Raw genomic sequence first — 9,806 nt, 5'->3', positions numbered from 1 at the left:
AAGGCACTACTCGGCACCTTTTAAAAGCTTTTGAATATTTCTTTTTAATTACCAAGAAACTGATTACTCGACGCCAATGTAACTCGTAAATGGTTCTGTATAGCTTTTTAAAGGCATTTTCAGTTATTTAGAATCAGATTCGTCATAGGTGGTGGACTAGACACTCTGATGAAAAATGCTTATTTTTTTGTGATAAACCCATTTCAGTTGTATTAATAACACTGCATCATGTTTCCTCAGTACATTGCTCTATGGCAGCGAGGCCTGGACAACGTATGTCAGCCAAGAGCGACGTCTCAATTCATTCCATCTTCGCTGTCTCCGGAGAATACTTGGCATCAGGTGGCAGGACCGTATCTCCAACACAGAAGTCCTCGAGGCGGCCAACATCCCCAGCTTATACACACTACTGAGTCAGCAGCGCTTGAGATGGCTTGGCCATGTGAGCCGCATGGAAGATGGCAGGATCCCCAAAGACACATTGTACAGCGAGCTCGCCACTGGTATCAGACCCATCGGCCGTCCATGTCTCCGCTTTAAAGATGTCTGCAAACGCGACATGAAATCCTGTGACATTGATCACAAGTCGTGGGAATCAGTTGCCAGCGTTTGCCAGAGCTGGCGGACAGCCATAAAGGCGGGACTAAAGTGTGGCGAGTCGAAGAGATTTAGCAGTTGGCAGGAAAAAAGACAGAGGCGCAAGGGGAGAGCCAACTGTGTAATAGCCCCAAAAATCAAATTTTTCTGCAGCACCTGTGAAAGAGCCTGTCACTCTAGAATTGGCCTTTATAGCCACTCCAGGCGCTGCTCCACACACCACTGACCACCTCCAGGCGCTTACCCATTGTCTCTCGAGATAAGGAGGCCAAAGAAAAAAAAAAATTAGTTCAAGGTGTATTTTTTAAAGCAATATTTTTTTGAAAAAAATACGATGTAAAATGATCACCAATTGCACCCAAATAGGAAACTTCTGTTTGGTGAAGGAGCAGAGTGGGAAGAGCCATGTGTTAATCTCACCACGATGATACCACATCCAATGTAATACATGCCATTGTATTGGCTGTTGGTTAACATAAGTTAGTCAAACCAATATCTCTATATTGGTTTTCAAGTACTAAAATTCAGTTTTCATCTTCTTACAGTTATTGACCAGTTGTACAGAGTGTGAAAGACTGCTGCAAGTTGTGACACACTCCTGGGGACCCTCTGTTGTAACTTATTAAGATAGTATCAGCTACCCAATTCTTCAGCAGTTCAGGCCAAAACCCAGGCCTGGATCTCAAGATGAGCCTGACTTACACTATCCGGCGAGCTGTCATTCAGTTTACTGGCCCCGCCACTTGATTCCCAAGCTGGGAAAAAGGAATCTTCCGCCCACGCCTATCCATGTCACCTCTCATGTTGTGGTACGGGGATTGGTGGCTGTGATTGGGGCAGGTGGAGGCTCTAACCTAAACAAGGTCCCGCGGAAATTTTGGGGGGATGCCGGTGCCCCAATTCAGCCCTTCTTGGTCTGCTCTTGGACTTGCGACAGGGTACATGACAAGGACCTCTGGTCTGGTCCCAATAAAAATGTGCTTATTGCAGCTGATATAACACCAGCTTCATGATGAAATGCTAACATTACAGCATTGCGGCCAATTTTCTCTCTTGCTTGTCATTGTTGTGCATGGTCTGTTTTTTGTACTGCGCACTCTCTTTAAGATTGCTGTGCAGAAGCATATGGGCAGATCTGAAAGGGAACGTTGGTTGTGCACGACCTGCTTTGTTGCACTGCCCAGTATGTTCCAGATAGCTGCACGGCCAGGCACCCGCACAGCTTAGAGGGAGCATTGATTGCTGCAGAATAGCCAAAATGATCCTATTCAGATCCCAATACCCCATTAAAATGAAAAATGACAGCTTGTTGCAGAAGAAGCTAAGCAGAAAAGTGAAAACATAAAGATTGATCACCAAGTTGCCTGTGAAGGATGCTTTTCAAGAGTCAGAGCACAACTAACTAAGGGTGTTTCTAGGTTAATTTCCATCTTTCAAGAATAAGGAGAATCTAATTAAGAAAATTCTAGTTAGAATAAATGTACATTGTTATATTTAATATAAAGGGCTGGTAATTAATATAGCAAGAGCATACTAGTCACGAGATATTGTATTAATGTTGGAGTGTCAAGTACAATAGATGTGGTAATTTTTGTGCAGAGGATCACAGCCAGTCAACCTTTAGAAACTTCATCTTCTGTGAGTAATGGGGATGGATTTGTGTTTTAACTCATCAGCTGCATTGTCACCCAGACCCATTCCTTTAAAATAGATGCTTTTGTTTCCTGAAAACTGAAGTAGTTATAGGTACCATTTTTGCTATTGTGTCCTTCAGCACAAAACACTGTACACCGCTAAATAAATATTCGTTCTCTAAGTTAAATGCAATCATCGACGTGTAATGAAAATTGTTTACATCATATGGCAAAGATTATTTGTTTACTTTTTTTAGGAAGTTTTTTTAATTTACAAGCGTAACAAAAGAAAAAGAAACCTATGGATACATGCCCAGTAGAGTAGGTAAAGGTAATTTTTTTACTCTATATTCTTACAAATAGGCTGTCACTGCTGCACAGAGGAGTGGAATATTAATCAGCATGGTATAGCTGCATTGTTTAAATGAAGAGTGGCACCTAGGCATTACATTACACCAAGCGTCTTCCTTTCCTTCAGAATCCACTATGAAAGATCTGCATTGCAGCAGATGAGATGGGGGCGAGGCAGAATAACTGGTCAGGAATTTCCTCAGAGCTCATCCTGTATAATTTTGCCTGAAGAGCAGCTGCAACAATTTGCATGCGTAAGTAGTTTCAGTCACACATCTGGTGAAGTTACAGTGAAGAAGCAGGACTTGTTATGAGGAAATTCCCGGCCATTATTTACATTGATAAAAAAATCCATTTGTCACAAAATGAAGCATGAACACATTGGCCCTGATATTATTGGGGAGGCAGAGAAGGTGTGGTGGAGACTGGGAGATGGCAAAGAACCTGGCAATGCTAAGGACTACCGTTCAAAATGCTGAGGACTACCGTTGGCTGTAAAGCGCTTTGTGCTTTCCTGAGGTTGTGTAAGGGGCTATATAAACACAAATGAACCAGCACAAGAATCACCACATCATGCAGCTACATGTGTAGAATGTTGGGAAGATTCTGGAGCTATCTAACAGGAAGGACAGGCAGGACGGAAACTTCAAATGATGCACTGATCTTTGTCAGAAAATGTTGAAAAGTGGATAAAAGCCTAGAAACACTGCTGCTAGTGTGAAATACAAAGTTGCCTATGCTGCAATGAGGCTGACCCCAATTTTGACCCAGCCACATGGTCAAGACTAAAGATGTTCAACAAGCTATTTAGCCAAGGCGTGATCCTGCAATTTCCTGAGATTTACACATTCCTAATTGCCCTTGAGAAGGTGCCTTCTTGAACCGCTGCAGTCCATGTGAGGTAGGTACACCCACAGTGCTGTTAGGAAGGGAGTTCCAGGATTTTGACCCAGCGACAGTGAAGGAACAACAATAAAGTTCCAAGTCAGGATGGTGTGTGACTTGGACGGGAACTTGCAGGTGATGATGTTCCCATGCATCTGCTGCTCTTGTCCTTCGAGGTGGTAGAGGTCACGGGTTTGGAACGTGCTGTCTAAGGAGCCTTGGTGCATTGCTGCAGTGCATCTTGTAGATGGTACACACAGCTGCCACTGTGCGTCAGTGGTGGAGGGAGTGAATGTTTGTGGATGGTGTGCCAATCAAGCGGGCTGCTTTGTTCTGGATGGTGTCGAGCTTCTTGAGTGTTGTTGGAGCTGCACCCATCCAGGCAAGTGGAGAGTATTCCATCACACTCCTAACTTGTGCCTTGTAGATGGTGGACAGGCTTTGGGGAGGTGAGTTACTCGCTGTAGGACTCCTAGCCTCTGACCTAGTCTTGTAGCCACGGTAATTATATGACTACTCCAGTTCAGTTTCTGGTCAATGGTAGCCCCTAGGATGTTGATAGTAGGGGATTCAGTGATGGTAATGCTATTGAATGTCAAGGGGAGATGGTTAGATTCTCTCTTGTTTGAGATGGTCATTGCCTGGCACTTGTGTGGCGCAAATTTTACTTGCCACATATCAGCCCAAGCCTAGATATTGTCCAGGTCATGCTGCATCTGGCCACGGACGGCTTCATTATCTGAGGAGTCGCAAATGGTGCTGAACATTGTGCGATCATCAGCGAACATCCCCACTTCTGATCATATGGAGGATGGAAGGTCATTGATGAAGCAGCTGAAGTTGGTTGGGACTTGGACACTACCCTGAGGAACTCCTGCAGTGATACCCTCCAACAACCACAGCCATCTTCCTTTTTGCTAGGTATGACTCCAACCAGTGTAGAGTTTTCTCCCTGATTCCCAGTGACTCCTGTTTTGCTAGGGCTCCTTGAGGCCATACCCGGCCAAATACTGCCTTGATGTCAAGGGCAGTCACTCTCACCTCACCTCTGGAGTCCAGCTCTTTTGTCCCTGTTTGCACCAAGGCTGTAATGAGGTCAGGAGCTGAGTGGCCCTGGTAGAACCCAAACTGAGCATCGCTGAGCAGGTTATTTCTGAGTCGATGCCACTTGCTAGCACTGTCGATGACCTCTTCCATCACTTTGCTGATCGGGAGTAGACTGATAGGGCAGTAATTGGCCATGTTGGATTTGTCCTGCTTTTTGTGTACAGTACATGCCTGGGCAATTTTCCACATTGTCAGGGAGATGCCAGTGTTGTAGCTGTACTGGAACAGCTTCTCTAGGGGCACGGATAGTTCTGGAGCACATGTCTTCAGTCCTACAGTCCTGGATGTTATTGAGGCCCATAGCCTTTGCAGTATCCAGTGCCTTCAGCCATTTCTTGATATCATGTGGAGTGAATTGGATTGGCTGAAGACTGACATTTGTGATGCTGGGGACCTCAGGAGGAGACCGAGATGGGTCATCGACTCGGCACTTCTGGCTGAAGATGGATGCAAATGCTTCAACCTTGTCTTTTGCACTGATGTGCTGGGCTCCCCCATCATTGAGGATGGGGATATTTGTGGAGCGTCTTCTTCCTGTCAGTTGTTTAATTGTCCACTACCATTCATGACTGGATGTGGCAGGACTGCAGAGCTTAGATCTGATCCGTTGGTTGTGGGATCGCTTAGCCCTGTCTATCATATGCTGTTTGGCATGCAAGTAGTCCTGTGTTGTAGTTTCACCAGGATGACACCTCATTTTTAGATATGCCTGACGCTGCTCCTGGCATGCCCTCCTGCACCCTTCATCGAACCAGGGTTGATCCCCTGGCTTGATGATAATGGTAGAGTGGGGGATATGCCAGGCCATGAGGTTACAGATTGTGGTTGAATACAATTCTGCTGCTGCTGATGGTCCACAGCGCCTCATGGATGCCCAGTTTGGAGTTGCTAGATCTGTTTGAAATCTATCCCATTTAGCATGGTGGTAATGTCACACAACACGATGGAGTGTATCCTCGATGTGAAGACGCGACCTCGTCTCCACAAGGACTGTGCGGTGGTCACTCCTACTGATACTGTCATGGACAGATGCATCTGCAACAGGTAGATTGGTGAGTTCAAGGTCAAGTAGGTTTTTCCCTCTTGTTGGTTCCCTCACCACCTGCTGCAGACCTAGTCTAGCAGCTATGTCCTTTAGGACTCGGCCCACTCGGTCAGTAGTGCTGCTACCGAGCCACCCTTGGTGATGAACATTGAAGTCCCCCCACCCAGAGTACATTCTGTGTCCTTGCCACCCTCAGTGCTTCTTCCAGTTGGTATTCAACAAGGAGAAACGATTATTCATCAGCCAATGGTGGTTGGGGGGGGGGGCGGCGATAGGTGGTATTCAGCAGGAGGCTCCCGCTCATGTTTGACCTGATGCCACATGACGTCATGGTATCGGGAGTCAATGTTGAGGACTCTCAGGGCAACTCCCTCCCGATTGTATACCACTGCACCACCACTCCAGTGGGACAGGGCATACCCAGGGATGGTGATGGTGGTGTCTGGGACATTGTCTGTATGGTATGATTTCATGACTATGACTATGTCAGGCTGTTGCTTGACCAGTCTGTCGGACAGCTCTCCCAATTTTAGCACAAATACCAGATGTTAGTAAGGAGGACTTTGCAGGGTCGACAGGGCTGGTTTTGTGATTGTCGTTTCTGGTGCCTCGATCGATGCCGGGTGATCTGTCCGGTTTCATTCCTTTCCGTAGACTTCATAAGTGGTTTGATACTACTGAGTGGCTTGTAAGGCCATTTCAGAGGGCATTTAAGAGTCAACCACATTGCTGTGGGTCTGGAGGCACATGTAGGCCAGACCACGTAAGGACATTAGTGAACCAGACGGGTTCTTACAACAATCAACAATCATTAGACGAGGTTTTTAATTCCAGATTTATTAATTGAATTCAAATTTCACCATCTGCCATGGTGGGATTCGAACTCATGTCCCCAGAACATTAGCCTGGGCTATGGATTACTTGTCCAGGGATCCCGCCTCCATGAGCTGCTGACCAAGCAGAGGGCCGGTAGCTCAGCAGTATCAGCAGCACTGCCGGCAGATGGGGCCACTGCCAGTACTGCGGAGGCCTCATCCCAGACACAGCACTCGAACCCCGTAACAGAGATAGGTGAGGTGGGGTCTCCGGAGTCAGTCCTGAAGGCCCTGGCAAGTAGAGGGCAGGGGTATGGTTGTGCAGTCCAGGGGTGGGGTTGGGGGGGGGGCGGGCCCAGGGAGCAAAAGTGGTACCCGGTGGCGTCCTCCGTTGGCCAAAAATTGCCCAGGAAGGAGGGAGCACCCCCCCCCCCCCTCCAAGACCACAGGGAAGGCGCCTTGTAACACAAGGTGCCCTCCCTGCATGGTGGAGGCACCCCTCTCCCACCAGCCCCCTCACCCCCGCCACTGGTAAATCCCAGCAGTGGCAGGAAGAGGCCCTTAATTGGCCCTTCGTTGTCCATTTAAAGACCTCAACTGGCCTCTGGGCGAATAGGCTGTCATCAGCCTATCCCATCCCCGGGAAGATCGCTTGGGGCGAGGCCCTCCGCGCGCGCCCCCCCCCCCCCCCCACCAGCCACTCATTACAATACCCCATGCCCCCCCACCTCTGCACCTCTGATCCTGCCTCAGCGGGCCACATAAAATCCCAGCCTATGGAAGGCAAGGAATTATTCGGCATGTTCAGCAACACAAGGATTGGTGCTGCTCTATAACAGCTGTAATCAAAAAGATGGATCAATCAGAGTATGTCTAGACCCTAGAAGGTTAAACTGAGCATTAAAGCCTGGCTACCTGAGCCAAACCCGACTAGACCCGACTACATGTGTCGGGTTCGGGTAGGTTCGGGTCGAAATCCCAAGTCCAGCATTCGGGTTTGGGTCGGGTCGGGCTGGACAATGCTGCTTCCGGGAAGTCATGGGATCAGGCTTACCCATGATTCCCCACAACTCCATCTGCAGGAATAGCCTGCTGCGGGAATGGATGAAGGATATTCAAGTCAGGTCAGCTAGGGTCTGGCACGAGAAAAATTAAAGGACTTGAGCTTGGGTCGGGTTCGAGTTGGCTGTGGTCGGGTTGGGCCCGGGTCGGGTTTTAATTTTATACCCGAGCCAGGCTTTACCGAGCATTAAAAAGCTGTCCTCATAAAATCCCCACTTTGGAAAAGTTAAAACCAAGGTTTGCGAGAGACAAATTTTTTTGAAGTTGGATGCAAAATCCGGATACTAGTCAGTCCATCTTTCTAGAGGTTCATAAGAGCTAACAACTTTCATCTCCATTTGGAAGATATTGTTTTATGTGCTTACTGTGTGGTTTGTCAGTAAGCCAAGATCTATTTCAACAGCACATGGATCGTATCACTGGGTGTGTCTGATCAGCACAGAAATGTTCATTACTTCATGGAAACAACCAGAAAAGAAGGCTTAGTTTTCAACAGCAAGAAGTGTGCCATCAACGCGAGCCACATCAACTTTTTCGGCTCAATCCACTCTGATGCAGGCATAAGACTGGATCCCAGCAAGAATGTGAATAATCAGTCCATGACTAGTCTGGAAGACAAGGAAGATTTACAGAGATGTTTAGGTTTATTCAAATTTTTAGCTCAGTTCATCTTAAATTTTTCCAAGAAGGCATATCTCTACATGAAATCCTCAAGAAGGATATGCCATTCTTGTGACATGAGGATCATCAAAATGCTTTCGACATGCTGAAGTTGTCAATGTCAACAGAAGCATGTTTGCGGTATTTTGATCCAAAGAAAGAGACTACACTTAAGGTTGATGCTTCACAAAAAGTTTTTGGAGCATGCCCATTACAAGTTGGTAAACCAATTGTTTTTGGTTCCATGAGTTTGTTACCCACACAGGCCAACTATTCGAATATAGAACAGGAAACACAAGCACTAGTGTTTGGTATTACAAGGTTTCACACATATCTTTTTGGCAAAAGTTTTCTAGTTGAGACAGATCAGAAACCGCTGGCGATGATTTAGCAAAAACAATTCACCAGTGCACCACCTGATTACAAAGTCTATTAATCAAGGTGCAAGGGTACGAATGTGAGGTTAGATATAAGCTTGGAAACCTGATGGTTACATCTGACCTACTAAATGGATTTTTTAAATTCATTACATGGGATGCGGGCGTCACTGGCAAGGCCAGTATTTATTGCCCATCTCTAATTGCCCTTGAAAAGGTGTTGGTGAGCTGCTTTCTTGAACCACTGCAGTCCTTGTGGGGTAGGTACACCCACAGTGCTGTTAGGAAGAGAGTTCCAGGATTTTGATCCAGCGACAGTGGAGGAACAGTGATATAGTTCCAAGTCAGGATGGTGTGTGACTTGGAGGGGAACTTGCAGGTGGTGGTGTTCCCACATGTCTGCTGCCCTGGTCCTTGGAAGGTGCTGTCGAAGGAGGCATGGTGAGTTGCTACAAATGCATCTTGTATATGGTACACACTGCTGCCACTGTGCGTTGGTGGTGGAGGGAGTGAATGTTGAAGGTGGTGGATGGGGTGGTAATCAAACAGGCTGCTTTGTCCTGGATGGTGTTGAGCTTCTTGAGTGTTGTTGGAGCTGTACCCATCCAGGTAAGTGGAAAGTATTCCATCACACCCCTGACTTGCGCCTTGTAGATGGTGAACAGGTTTTGGGGAGTTAGAAGGTGAGTTACTCACCACAGAATTCCCAGCCTCTGATCTGCTCTTGTAGCCACAGTATTCATGTGGCTGGTCCAGTTCAGTTTCTGGTCAATGGTGACCCCCAGGATGTTGATAGTCAGGGATTCAGTGATGGTAAAGACATTGAACATTAAGGGGAGATGGTTAGATTCTCTCTTATTTGAAATGGTCATTGCCTGGCACTTATCAGCCCAAGCCTAGATGCTGTCCAGGTCATGCTGCATCTGAACATGGGCTGCTTCAGTATCTGAGGAGTCGCAAATGGTGCTGAACATTATGCGATCATCAGCAAACATCCCCACTTTTGACCTTATGATGGAGAGAAGGTCATTGATGAAGCAGCTGAAGATGGTTGGGCCTAGGACACTACCCGGAGGAGCTCCTGCAGAAATATCCTGGGGATGAGATGATTGACCTCCAACAACCACAGCCATCGTCCTTTGTGCTGGATATGACTCCAGCCAGTGAATAGCTTTCCCCCTGATTACCCAATCCCAGGAAATGAGAACACATACCACTAAATGTCCACGTAGACAAAATCGACATAGAGCTGGAAGATGTATACCAGGTAGAC

Source organism: Heterodontus francisci, chromosome 4 (genome assembly GCF_036365525.1).
Source record: "Heterodontus francisci isolate sHetFra1 chromosome 4, sHetFra1.hap1, whole genome shotgun sequence".
NCBI classification, from domain to species: domain Eukaryota; kingdom Metazoa; phylum Chordata; class Chondrichthyes; order Heterodontiformes; family Heterodontidae; genus Heterodontus; species Heterodontus francisci.
Note: the sequence above shows the minus strand (reverse complement) of the source record.